This window comes from Ceratotherium simum, chromosome 7, assembly GCF_057802395.1.
Source record: "Ceratotherium simum simum isolate JZ-2026a chromosome 7, ASM5780239v1, whole genome shotgun sequence".
NCBI classification, from domain to species: Eukaryota; Metazoa; Chordata; class Mammalia; order Perissodactyla; family Rhinocerotidae; genus Ceratotherium; species Ceratotherium simum.
In genome coordinates this window covers 75,114,690-75,129,279 of record NC_141906.1, presented here as the reverse complement: position 1 = coordinate 75,129,279, position 14,590 = coordinate 75,114,690, and the positions used below count along the sequence as shown (strand labels likewise).

Here is a 14,590-nt window from a genome sequence, read left to right as displayed (position 1 = left end):
TGGTTTTTTAAAAGCAAACACAAAGAAACAAAAAAAGAAATGTAAACACTTACAGAAGAAAAGCATCTTAGCATCCTCAATTTAAGCCCCTGGGTTTTTCAAAGCTTAATATAAACCAAATATAATTTTACAATTAAAGATCACCAAACTCATAATGGGAAAAAAAAGAACAATCTCTAGAGAGTCAAGTGAAACAAAAAATAAAAGACAGACCTTCAAGAATTTTATATATTTGAACTATTAGATATGAGGTTCCCCTCTTAAGGGGCTCACATGAGGTATCACTTGCCCTAAGACAAAGCAGTTAAAACCCCAGCAGTTTGAAAAGTGCCTAAACTATATGTGATGGAGATTCATTTAGTGTCAGCAGTTATGTTCAAAATCATAAAGAACTAGCATATAGAGTCAGAGAAATGAGCAGGCAATAAGAGGCTACACAAAAATACAAAATAGAGTTTTTAGAAATACAATTAGTGCAATAAAAATAAACTCAATTCAGGGCCGGCCCCGTGGCTTGGCGGTTAAGTGCGTGCGCTCCGCTCCTGGTGGCCCGGGTTCGGATCCCGGGCGCGCACTGACGCACTGCTTCTCCGGCCATGCTGGGGCCACGTCCCATATGCAGCGACTGGAGGGGTGTGCAGCTATGACATGCGACTGTCTGCTGGGGCTTTGGGGGGAAAATAAATAAATTAAAAAAAATAAAAAATAAAAAAAATAAACTCAATTCAGATTAGACATTGATTAGAAGAAGAATTAGAATTAGAATGCAGCACAGAGACACTAGAGGATGAAAAATATGAAGGAGAATAAAGATTGTGAAACATAGAATGAATTGGTGTCATAAATGTCCAATTGAAGTATTAGAAGGAAAGAACAGAGAACATGATAGAGAGAAATAATTTGAAAAGACGAATGCCAAGCATTTTCAAGACCAATGAAAGATATGAATCCACAGACACAGGCTAGTTTGGCTGAGCAAAGTTAATGAGGGGAAGGTAATAAGAAAGAGGTTTGAAAGGTAAAGGGGAGAGGGACAGATCATGCAGGGATACAGCAAGCACAAGATAACATGAAGTAGGACAAATAAAAATAAACCCATTCACAGACACTTTATGATACTATAGAACAAAACAGGTCAAGACACTAATCTAACTGGATAAAAAGAAAAAAGATGAATCAATTTAAAAGGAATGACAAACTGATAAGGACCTCTAACAGCAACAATAAACCAGAAGACAGTGAAATAATTCATTCACTCATTCATATGACAAATATTTATTACTATAACTCACAGTGCTCTAGGCACTAGAAATATACTAGGAAATAAAGCAAACCAAAATCCCTGCCTGACTGTAGTTTACCATGAACAAAATAAGTCAAATATATGGTATGATAGAAGATGAAAAAGATAAAGCAGAGAAGATTATAGGAAATTTTGGGAGTGCCTCTTTAAATTGAGTGGTCGGGAAAAGTTTCACTACATTGTTTTTCTTTTTCTTTTTGTTAATGAGAAAGATTAGCCCCGAGCTAACATTTGTTGCCAATCCTCCTATTTTTGCTGAGAGAGATTGGCCCTGGACTAGCATCCGTGCCCATCGTCCTCTACTTTATATGTGGGATGCCTGCCACAGCATGGCTTGATAAGCAGTGTGTAGGTCCATGCCCAGGATCCGAACCCACAAACCCCAGGCCACTGAAGCGGAGCCTGCGAACCCAACCACTACACCACCAGGCCAGCCTACTAAGTTGTTTTGTGAATGAACATTTGACGGTGGTGAGGAAGTAAGCCATGGAGATATCTGGAGATGAGGAGTCAGCTGGATAAATGTCCTGAGATGGGAAGGTGCTTGGACAACTAGAGGAACAAAAAGAAGACAATGTGACTGGAGCAGAGTAAGAGGAGAGAAACAGATGAAAAATTCCAAGAGGCAAGGTTGGAGGAGAGGATTATATAAGGACTTACCGGCCATTGTAGCAATTTCAGCTTTTACCCTGTGTCAGATGGGAGCCACTGGAGGTGTGGGGCAGAGGAGTGACATAATCTGACTTATAACAAGATCACTCTGGCGACTGAATAGCATGGCAAAGGTGAAAGGGAGAATGATTTTGAGGGTATTGCAATAATGCTGGCAAGAGAAAATGAGAGATGGTGGTGGTGGTGAAAAGCAGTTGTATGCAGATAGTTTTGAAGGTGGAGGTTACAGAATTTGCCATTGATTGGATTTCGTGTGGGAGAGAAAGAAGGGGCCAATGGTGATGGTAAAGTTTTTTGGCCTGAATAATTGGAAGAATTGAATTTTCATTAACTTAAATGGAAAATATTGCAAGAGGAGCAGATTTTGGAGGCAAGATCAGAATTTCAATATAGGACATAATGACTTTCTGATAGTTGTTAGACATATAAGTAGAAATCTCGAGGAGGGTTTGGATACAATCATATGAAAATTAGAAGAAGTTTAGGCCACAGATATAAATTTGGAAGTGATTAAAATATAAGTGATTTTAAGGTCTTTAGACTGAAGGAGATCATCAAAGGTGAGCGTATATAAAGAAGAGGTCCAAGGGCTGAGTCCAGTGACACCACAATATTAAAATATTGGGAGAAGATGATGAGCCAGGAAAGGACACTGAAATGTAGGTGGAAAGCCAAGAGAGCTTGAAGGGTCCTGGAAACCAAGAGAAGAAAGTATTTCAAGAAGAAGGAGGTTATTAACAGTGTCAAATGCTCTTGAGAGCGTAGTAAGATGATGAATGAAAATAGACCAATGGATTTAGCAATGTGGATATCACTGATGACCTTAATAATATTTTCAAGATGCTGAAAGAAAATAAATATCTAAATTTAGATATGAGTATTTTGCAAAACTATCTTTCTTGATCATGGGCAAGTTAGTGACATTTTGGATAAATAAAATCAATGCCGTTGTTTTTTGATTTTTTTTTGCTACAAATTTACAATAAAGAGATTTCTAAACAATGTTTTGCAGGAAGAAGAAAAGTAATCAAAGAGGAAAGTCTGAACTATGAGCAAGAAAACTGACACATGTGTAATTAAATATAAGCAACCATTGTCTACTTAAGTATTCATTCTATTAATAAGTCAAGTATGAATATTTATTAAATTTAGAACTAAAATACTGTATGAAACCAGTATGCATGTTAGGATGGGAATGATAGAATGAAGGTTTAAGTTCCTCAGATTTTTCAGAATGGAGCTAAAGCTATTCATTTCAGGCCTTAAGTGTGCACTTATATTTTAGGGGTAACTACCAAAAGAAGACAAACAGGAAATAATGCTCCAAAATCTGAAGAGTAGGGATACAAATTAAGAAAATAAATGAAAATACAAAATTCAAGTTAGTAAAGGCAAGACAGAGAAAAATAGAGAGAAAAAATGAAAATGGTAAGCAAAAGTCCAAATATATCATTAATCATAATAAATCTAATTAGGCTAAACGCACTTCAGTAAAATTTTGAGTCCCTAAGGAACTAAAGACTGATTATGGCCCTGGGTGTAAATACAATCCTCTTAGTTCCCTATTACATTTAGAAAATATTCCCTGGGGAAGAGAGTGAGCAAGCTTCTGCCTTGTTTATAAGTGAGTGATTTTATCATTACACTCAAATTAAATCTTCTGTGATTCACCAAGTCTCACAAATAATAATAATGAAGATGGTTTATTTTCCTCTGCTGCTTGAGAGGGCTGAAAATCGTAATTAGAAATGGTGATTTGTAGTTCTGAAATATTTCCAGGAAATATCAGAAAAGAAGTGTAGTTGCATCCTCTTAGAATCAAAGTAACCAGCCTGGGAGCCTGAAAATTGTCCTTCCAGGACCACAGAGGTAATAATAATGATAAGGAAGCACTAAGAATTTCTGGCCTAAGGAGGGTGAGTTTCTGAATTCCACTTATATTAATGTCCTCTCTGTTTGAGACTGAAGATCTAAAATATGCCAATTTCTTTCCCATTTTTGCAGTCCTGAGACTCACCTGAAACTGGCAGAAAAATCTGTAAGAGAGGAGGAGCAGGAAATGTTCAGAGACATTAAGGAGCTCAGAGAGTGCAGTTTCTCAGTCAGTAAGTTCCTTCTCCGTGGGTGGAACTCTTACTCTCCTTCGTTTATGGCTCTTACTCTGCGACATGCGGCAGTAATCTCTCATAGACTCTGGTCCCTTAGTTTTGGATTAGAAACAATGTTCTTGGTTCCCACCCCACCAAGTCTAATCTGTATTTGAGGCCAGCACCAGGTAGCTAGGGGCTCAGTCTCTAATTTTACCGGTGAGAGGAGGGAGCAAGTGAATGAAGAAATGTTGATATGAAAGAAAGATGATTCATCCTGACCCGTCCTTATTCTCCCTTATCCTTGGTTCTTCCAACAGTTACGTTTGCATATGGCAGCACTTCCTCTTCACTCTGTAGACTAAATTTTGGTATTCTTTGCTACTTAGCTTATAAAAGACACTATAAAGAAAACTCCATGTCACTCAGTTTCATGATAATGGTAAAACAATTCTATGGGTCCGTGGTGGGCTAGTCTTAGATTTTCCCAGTGCACACACCACACTTGTGAGAGGAGATATTGTGGAAAAGCTGTTTTGCCTCTATGTCGCCTTTTTTATTCTGTGCTCACAGATCCCCTCAGAGAGGAATGGCTCCTCCTGCAAATGGCTCTTTTGTGACTCAATTCATCTTGGTGGGATTAACAGAGTGACCAGATCTCCAACTCCCAATGTTCTTCCTGTTTCTACTTATGTATATGGTCACTGTGTTGGGAAACATGGGTTTGATGACTTTAATTGGGCTGAATTCACACCCACACACCCCCATGTACTTTTTCCTCTTTAATTTGTCCTTCATAGATCTCTGTTATTCTTCTGTCTTTACACCGAAAATGTTGACTAACTTCATATCAAAGAAGAATATTATCTCCTATATGGGATGCATGACCCAGCTCTACTTTTTCTGTTTCTTTGCCATTTCTGAATGCTATGTGCTGACATCAATGTCCTGTGATCGCTATGTGGCCATCTGTAAACCACTTTTGTATAATGTTGCCATGTCCCCTAAAGTGTGTTCCAGCCTCATGCTTGGTTCATACTTGATGGCATTTTCTGGTGCCATGGCCCACACTGGATGCATGCTGAGACTGACCTTCTGTGATGCAAACTCCATCAACCATTATTTTTGTGATATCTTCCCTTTACTCCAGCTCTCCTGCATGAGCACCTACATCAATGATCTGGAAGTTTTCCTTGTTGGGGCCATCGACATCATTGTGCCCAGTGTCACCATCTTTGTCTCTTATGGTTTCATCCTCTCCAGCATCCTCCACATCAACTCCGTAGAGGGCAGGTCCAAAGCCTTTGGCACCTGTAGTTCCCACATAATTGCTGTTTCTCTCTTCTTTGGATCAGGTGCATTTATGTATCTAAAACCATCTTCTGCTGTGTTTATGGATGAGGGAAAAATCTCTTCTGTCTTTTATACCAATATGGTTCCCTTGATGAATCCCTTAATTTATAGTTTGAAGAACAAAGCTGTTAAACTTGCTCTGAGAAGAACTCTCGGCGTGAGAAAGTTTTGATCAGAAACTATCTACCTTTGCATGTAGTTACAGGACAGGGAGATTCTGTGTGCTTAAATTAAAAAGTTTTAGTGGTAGCCTTCTTATATTGTTTTTTTCTTAACTTGGTGAAGATAATTTGAGTCCTCTCTCAATAATTTATTCCCAGTCTTTGTATGAAGTCTTGTTTTATCTTCACCAATTGCACGATATATTCTCAACTTTTTTCCTGTTTATTAATAATATTAAATAAATATATATTATCTATGTTTTTTAATCATGATTTTGAATTTTGTTTTCCACTGGGAAAAGATGAATCGTTTCCAAATGCCCAAATTAGCTAACATTAGAGTGACATGGCATTAATCGGCATGTTCTTGTCTGCCACTTGCTATTAGAAGCATGAATCAGATACTCTGTATTTACTCTTATCTTTCCATTCTCTGATTGGCAAGAAAGTGTCCTTTAAATGTCAGAGATTGAAGGTTCCATAAAGACTATCACTTACAATCCATTTTGCATCGTTTGCAAAAAAACCATTTGCCAACATAAAGTTGGCAAAGAGTTTTCATTTTTACTTTTGTATATCAAACTGGCACATAACAGATTTTCAAAATACATGTATTGCCTGGATAGAGGATAGAAATGTGAAGCTCAGAGTGGTTAATGATTTACGTAAAGTCACACAGCTTCAAAAGAAAAAAATCTTGACAAAACTCTTAGCCTTCTGATTTCAAGTCTATTACTCTTTAATATTCTTTGCATCCTCTCCATTCATTATTTCTGTTTCAGCAGGCATGGAATATGAGAAAACAGTTCTAATTTCATAGTTGGCTGAGCTTTGTTCCCAGATGACACACGAATTTCCGTCAGGCTGGGTATTACTTTTTTTTGTTTTTTGTTTGGTAAACCAGTTTGATGGTTCTTTTTGTTGTAAAAAGGATACATTTGGGCCAGTATATTGGTGAGAAGATTGGCTCATACGGGGAGATTACTTTCTATGCAAAATAATTTAAAAAAATGGATTGGGAATGTTTGCAAGTGTTTGTACTTCAGCAAACAGAGCATGGGAGATAAAGGAACCCAGAATCATGTCATTAAATCAGGACTCAACAAGACATATGGTCAATAAATAAGATGTGCCTGTGTAGGGAGTACTCATGAGATGTAGACACAGTATTTCCTTCTGAAATTGTATCCTCTTCTGTAAAGTGCTGTAAATATATTTCATTGTCCATAAATCTTTGATAAAACCGTATGCAGAATGACCATACATTAGGAGTGCTTTTGGGGATGAAGGTGAAAAATTGTGGCCTCATTTGGGGAACCAGGTTGAGAGAGGGTAGCAGCTACAGGAGATAAAATAGTGAGGGTTAATTGAAAACTCAAATTAGGAATAAGGAATTTAGAAAGTAAAAGGTTGGATGACAAAATCCCCTAATTATGACTCTCACCTTTCTGGAAGTCTCTAGAAGTATTTTGAAGATCACAGAATTTCTCTGGATGGATTGAAAGCCTACGTTATTTGATGCTGAAAAAAGATAAACTAACAGGCTGGAGGATCTGGGAACAACTAAATCACTCCTGTTTTTGTTAGCTTCCATATGCTACTTCCATATGGATTTTTAGGTACAAAAACTTCAAATTGCAGCTGAGAGCAATGACAACTTGAAAGAACAATTTGGTGAATAAATCAAATTGTGATGTGTCTTTAGTGGAAAGGATGCTGGATTTTTCATGTGTGTGTGAGGAAGATTAGCCCTGAGCTAACATCTGCCAATCCTCCTCTTTTTGCTGAGGAAGAGTGGCCCTGGGCTAACATCTGCACCCATCTTCCTCTACTTTATATGTGGGACACCTGCCACAGCATGACTTGATTAGCGGTGAGTAGGTCCACTCCTGGGATCAGAATCTGTGAACCCCGGGTTGCTGAGGTGGAACACGTGAAGTTAACCACTACACCATTGGGCTGTCCCCAAGATATTGGATTATTTTTGATAAAAAGTCAGAAGAACAGTACCCTAAAAATCCCCAATATGATGTATCATGAACAGTGTAAATATTTTCTAAGATACCTTTAATAATATCCGTTATTTAATGCTTTCCTAATCTCTACTCAATAATTAGGTATTTTTAAATTTATCATAGCTGTTTTCGGGCTTGTTTGTTTCTTATACGTTTGGCATTGCTAAATCCTTGAGTTGTGGTTTTAAATGACCCCTCATACTCCATCCCCTGACCTCAATATGAACATGCTTCATTTTAACTTTACAAGTTCTATTTATATAAAATAGTTCATCTTGGTTGGAATTTTCTTTTCTTTTCTTTTACTTACTGTTCCTTTTGATAAACTTGTTTTTCTCAGGACAAGAAATTTATGTGTAAACGAGTAAATATATCTGAGCCGTTTGGTAACATTTGTAGACATTGTAAAGGTGCAGTCTGTTTTGTATTTTATCATGATTTGAGTTTCACGGAGGTGGGTTAATCCTGTTCACTAGTTTTTCATTTCATGAGCCAAAAAGTTCAAATGAAATCTATTTATTTTCAGAAGAGATAAACGATCTTAAAAATTATTTTTTATCTTTAATTTTAAAAAATAATAAAAATAGTTTAAGTACAGCTTATAATAATTAAGGATTGTAACATTTTCAAGGAGGCAAATTAGCTGATGGTTTAGCAGCATAAGCACTTTTTAATTAGCAATAAGCTCTATGTATCTATCTATTTGGACTTCTTTCAAAAAGAGGGAAATCATGTCACGGTCTTTTACATGTACAACATAGTTGTCCTTAGTAGTTTTTGTTCTTTTGTGTTATGTGAATGGCACTGTCAAGTTTTGAAGGAAAGTATGATTCTATCGAAATTGTCACAGCTGAGAGTCAAGCAGGTAAGCCACGGGATTCCCTGTTCGTGAGCACTAGGACAGAGCTCTTTCCAGGGCAGCATGAAAGCTTTGAGTTTCTGGGCTTAACAGAAAATGCTCCTTCTAGTTAAATCCCAGAGAGAAAGTTCCCTGATCATATCCTGCATTTGTTTTATGTAAACTTTCTCTGAGCGAGCTGCTATTGTTGCTCATGGTCAGGTTTGGAATGAGCATGGTCAGGGTGCACTGTGGTTAAGGACTGATGAAAACCAGAAGTAAAAGGGGTTTTGGTTCTATATCTCTTTAATTCTAGAGGTTAAACTTAAGTGAAGTTCATCCCCCCAACTTTAGTGAACTTCATCCTCTACCATCTTTCACATTGCTTCCCTTTACAAACACAAACACACACACAGAGTGTCTTCAAGTCTTGTGTTTTATGAGATCCCTGCCTAACATCGATTGCATGACATGTGACCCACTTTTAATCTTTGCAAGAACATGCAGGTAGATGGTTCCTGGTTCCACCCCCAGAGTGACAAGGGTGAAGTGGAAGTACTTGCTGAATCTAGCAAAAAGAAATGGCTATTCCTTCAATTATTTATTTGTTTATGTCAAAAAAAATACTTTTTTTACTCATTAAGTTCTTGGCAATGTGCTGTGAGAAACATACCTTCAGCTATGTAAGAGACTGATAACAAGGTAGATTTTTCTAATGTAACATAAAAGAGTTACATCATTCACACGGATAGATTCTAAAATTGGTCTTATATGGTCAACATTACTCCTGAAAATTCACTATCAGCACTTGTCCACATTGGGAACAGACATGATATTTTTCCTAAGTCTAGCACAATTGGTTTTTCTCTTGAGCATTGGGGCATTTCACGCTATATTTGGCCTGGCATCAGTTGAAGTCCTTCAATGGCCAGAGTGTTATAAAATATAATTATTGAATCAATTAAGTAGAGTGGAGAGTGAATAAGTAGTTGACTCTTGGTCCTTTTATGTACATATTCATATGCAGTTATTATGGGTCTTATCTTTCTATAAATAGGTCACAGCATTGAGAAGTTGGCATGACTTCTGAGTAAGTTATTTGATTTACAAAAGTGATTGTAAAATGTCTTGATGACAAAGTGGTGAAAAATAAAATGTTGGCAGTTATTGCTAACTAGGAATGATAAAGATGAAAGAAACATAAAAGACTAGAACTAGAAAGGGACAATTATACAAAATGAAGATAAGGGACAAAGAAAAGAGCTTACTCACCATTGACGTGATTAGAAAATGTGAAGAAATTAACATTGCTTTGACAGAATTCAGTCTTGAATCTATGGATTGAAGTTCTCAATTAGTAAAGACTGGTGAAGCTGAGATTCAATGGTATTTTTTCATTTGTGCTTGCATTACCTTCTAATACCCTCTCACAAAAAAAGAAAAGAAAAGAAAAGAAAAAAGAACTTAGTCCCTAGATTTTTAAAACTTCCTAATCCCCAAAAAAGCTCATCTTATAGGTATTTTTATCAATAAATGGTGATCCTTGCTTATTGAAACTGAAATTTGGAATTTTAGCTCATTAATAAAATTGTTGTGGGATGGAATTCAAAGTACTAGATAATCAATTGTGGATTAAATAGTACAGAGTGAAAAACTGTCTTTCAAATCTCAGAAAATTGTTAATGTAGTCGATGCAGTTTTCACCATTGAGCCATTCTTTTTCTCCTGCCTGGATCTAGTACATCCTAATTTTCCCTACCCCATTGGTCCTACCTTCTCACAAGCATTTTCTGGTTCCCTAAGACTGGGTGAGTGTTCCATTCTTTGGCTCACATCCCATTCGCGTTTACTTTACTATAACATGCATCGCATTACATTGTAAATGCTTTTGACATTCATTTGTCAATCTGAAAAGAAGTGAAACTAGAAGCAGATTTTTTTCCCTGTTAAAATGAGTCTTTTTTTGCATAGAGCACAATCACAAAGTATGGATAAAACAAAACTAGTTTTAAGGCCATCAACTCTGTTCTAGGCATAGGGGAGAAAATGGAGTTAAGACTTTACACTTTCTCCTCACTCTAAGTAATGTAGATAAACGCTAACTGAGGATGGTAAGTGGAGCTGATCTAGCAACCTGAGGGTCTCAAGAAACTGGTCTTTTCTTGTCTGTTCAGGGAGGAAACCTACTGCTATCAGCCAGTTTTGGCAGATTCAAGTCTATTATCTTAGATACCCTGTAGATGTCCAATTTGATCCCTATAGGGCCAGCTAGATAGAGTCTTGACCCTTTTGGAGAGTTGCCAGACATTCAGGGGCTTACATGTCCATGCAGAAGTCATATATACATATACATATACATATATGTACATATACAAAGGTCACCCTTTATCTGCAGTTTCACTTCCCATGGTTTCAGTTATCTATGGTCAATTGTGAGCTGAAAATATTAAATAGAGAATCCCAGAAATAAACAGTTCATAAGTGTTAAATTGCATGTCGTTCTGAGTAGCATGATGAAATCTTGCACCGTTCTGCCCTGTCTTGCCCAGGACGTGAATCATCCCTTTGCATAGTGTTTCCAGGCTGTCTACGTTACCCACCCGTTGGTCACTTACTAGCCTTCTTGGTTATCAGATAGACTGTCATGGTATCACAGTGCTTGTGTTCAACTAACCCTTATTTTACTTAATAATTGCCCCAAAGTGCACGAGTAGTGATGCTGGCAATTCAGATATGCCAAAAAGGAGCCATAAAGTGCTTTCTGTAAGTGAAAATGTGCAAGTTCTCAACTTAACAGGGGAAGAAAATCGTATGCTGAGGTTGCTAAGATCTGTGGTAAGAACAAATCTTCTATTGTGAAATAGTGAAGAAGAAAAAAGAAATTGGTGCTAGTCTTGTTGTCACACCTCAGATTGCAAAAGTTACAGCCACAGTGCATGATAAGTGGTTAGTTGAGATAGAGTTTGGTCCTATCTGTGGTTTCAGGCATCCACTGGAGTTTTGGAATGTGTCCTCCATGATAAGGGGAGACTACTGTATGTACATTTATATTTATATAGACGTAAAACATTTTTGCATACTTACATTTCTAGAACAGTGTTGGTGTCTTAACTCAAACCAATCTATCATAATCTAAATGTGTTAGCTAGTTTTATATTTCAGTCAAATGAACGTCAATGATGGCATATTTAATTGAAAAGTCCCGGCTCCCAATTTAAGAATGTCCTGTGTATCCCTACCCAGAAAATATCTCCATTTCTTACTAAAGTATAAGATCTCTAGAGGTAACAATTACTTTGGTGCTTCCAAGTAGCTATAATGAGTCACAGCAGTTTGGTGTTAGGAATCAGTTACTAGAGGTTTAATACAGTTGCTTTCTGATTTAGTCTTTCAGATTATTTCTTTCTTGATACATAGAGAGCTTTAAGTAAGTACTGAAATTCATGAGATTTAAAACAGGAGTTGTCTCCTTAACCAGAATATGTTATTTTATTTAAATAGATAAGATTAGTAAAATCTTAAAAACTATGCAATGAAAAACCTAAAAAGCGTGGGTTTTGAATTTAGTTTTACTTAAACACCACTAAATTTAGCAGTATCTATTTTTGTCAATAAACTTAACTTCTGTATCTAGGTCATTGATTAATTTCACCCTTTCCCCTACCCAACTTTGACTTAGAACTGCTGGCAACATTTTAATTGACAACTCTAAGGTTAGATCTGTATCCAGATTTAGAATTTTTTTCAATTAACTTTCTGAGATATACTAGGTTATAAATACTTTATCCAAATAAAGAGGCAAATGTACAGGAAATTAAAAAGGAAATAAATGTTGGTGAGCCACGTTCCCTTAGTGAGGAATATTTCAACAGATGTGAGGTGTTCATCCATGAACCCAACCAGATTTATGACTAAAATTTTCTCTCATTTAAAAAAAAAAAGTTATTTAAGTAGTAGCTCTTCAGCAAACTCTTCAAATAGAATATTTTAGAGCCAATCAAATTAAACTTACATTTGAAGAGACAGCCTCATAGTGACCATACCCCAGCTCCATGATATCTAAGAAGGAGAAAGAATATAAAGAGAAAACAAAGAGTATGTCAAGAAATGTGTTAAATATTGAGGACACAAAGATAAATTGAACAGGGATCCAAATTCATTGAGTAGGTGATGTTTAAAGTGGATATTTGCGAAAATACCTTTTTAAGGAAGACTAATGTCCAATGCAAAACCCCTAAGGTGATAGTTTGGGCATGTTTGAAAAACAGGGAAGGCTATTGTACTGAACGAAAGAAATGAGAATTAGAGTCGAAGGAGAAGAGGACAAAGATGCAATACAGGGCAAGATGATGTTGGATCTTGTAGGCCATTATGAAACTGGAGCTTTTTCTCTCAGTGAAATGAGTACAGGAGATTAAATAATAATCTGCCTTATGTTTTTAAAGGATAATCCTAGTTGCTTTTTTGAGAATAAACTGTGGAAGGCAATGGATGAAGCAGAGATCTAGATAGGAGAGCTTTGGAGTAATGCTAGTAAGAGACATGGGTTTCTCAAATCAAGGTGGTAGTGTCATAGCTGTGATATATCATGTAATTCTGTACATATTATGATAAAATATAGTCATATTTTACTGCATAAAATTCGAAAACTTAATTTAAAAATAATCCCTTAAGCAAATTAATGGACTATAGAGGATAAGGAAAAAATATAGCTTAATTGAAGGTAACAGAAATAGGGTTAATACCATTATATTCTGCAATTGTGCAAAAAATAGGAAACAGCTCCCAGAAAGTGGGGAAAGAACATAAACAGGCAAGCCACAGAAAAGCAAATTCAAATGGTTTAGATAATTATGAAAAGCTGCTCAAGCTCATTAACAGTCAGAGGAAAGCAATTTAGAGCCGTTTGGAGAAGGAAAGCAAGTTTTATGCAATCCCTGAGGGAAGATGAATTATTATAGGCTTTGAGAAAGCCATTTGACCATATATATTAAACTGAAAGACAACTATATGATATTTTATTTCATTAAAATAAAAGTATTGGCCTATAATGATGTATATATAATGATGTTTATTTTAGCATTGCTTTTGATGGTAAAAACTGGAAATACAGAGAATTTCCGTTAATGTGAGATGGTTGTATAAATTATGTCTATAACATAGAATATTGGAGAGATTTCAATAAAATATTTTTAAATGACTAAAACAAGAGGTCAAAAATATTTCTTTTAAATCATATAAATAAATCCCCTATAAATCCCCTATAAATATATTTGAGTATATGAGCAAGTAGGAAAATGTGGGAGTGTGTGCTGGGTTTAAACATTAATAACTGAGTGTGATGAGTTGGAGGATAGCTGCAAAGGGCAAGGGATTGCTAAGTAAATGAAAAAAGAGGGAGCTTCTAGGAAGATGGCAAAATGGGAAACACTCAGCGTATTTCCCCACCTGAAAACATTTGCACTGATAGAATCTGTCTGATGTAACTATTTTGGAACTCTGGAATCTATTAAAGGTTTGCTACTTCCAGGGAAGACTTATTTGTGCTGATTTCAGTCATTTTAAGCTCTTAGTGCAGCTACCCATCCCCCACTTCAGCTCCATGTCAGTCAGGGATGCATGAGTTCCAGGAGAAGCTTGCACAAACTTGTGCAAGGCAGAGTGGGCAAATAGGACACAGTCTTCCAAATATCTGAAGTCTGTGTTCTGATCATAGATTGCTGCCTCTGATCTCAGAGGTGCAGACAGATAAGTGAGTGGCAAATGTTATTGAACTCCCTACCCATGGTCACAACCCCCTCCCCCTCTGGCTGAAGTGACTTCCAAAGGATATAAAGTCTAGTATCTTTTATTTCTCTCCCTTCATTTTTCTCTTTTTCCTCTTTTGGGAGCAAGATATTAAAGACTAAGACTTTTAAAAAGAAAAAGCATACACAGAGGAAATTAGAATGTCACATACGTGCCCAAGGAAAGGTACAGGCTCAAAAACATCAAAGAAGACCTTAAATTTTTGCCTGAGGCTGATTCTTGGCACAAAGATAGCCTATAACAATCAAAATTGCAAAAATGTAAACTAAAACACAACAAGTAATAGCAAACCCTAGTGAAGAAAATAATCTGATTTCCAGAGTTACCACATTTATTAAATTCAAATGTCCGGT

General features: G+C 36.5%; 1 pseudogene; it reads left to right on the top strand.

Annotated features, from left to right (window-relative positions):
• The first annotated feature begins 4,636 nt into the window (after positions 1–4,636).
• LOC101392644 (olfactory receptor 8B3-like) lies at positions 4,637–5,587 on the top strand (annotated as a pseudogene).
• The last annotated feature ends 9,003 nt before the right edge of the window (positions 5,588–14,590 follow it).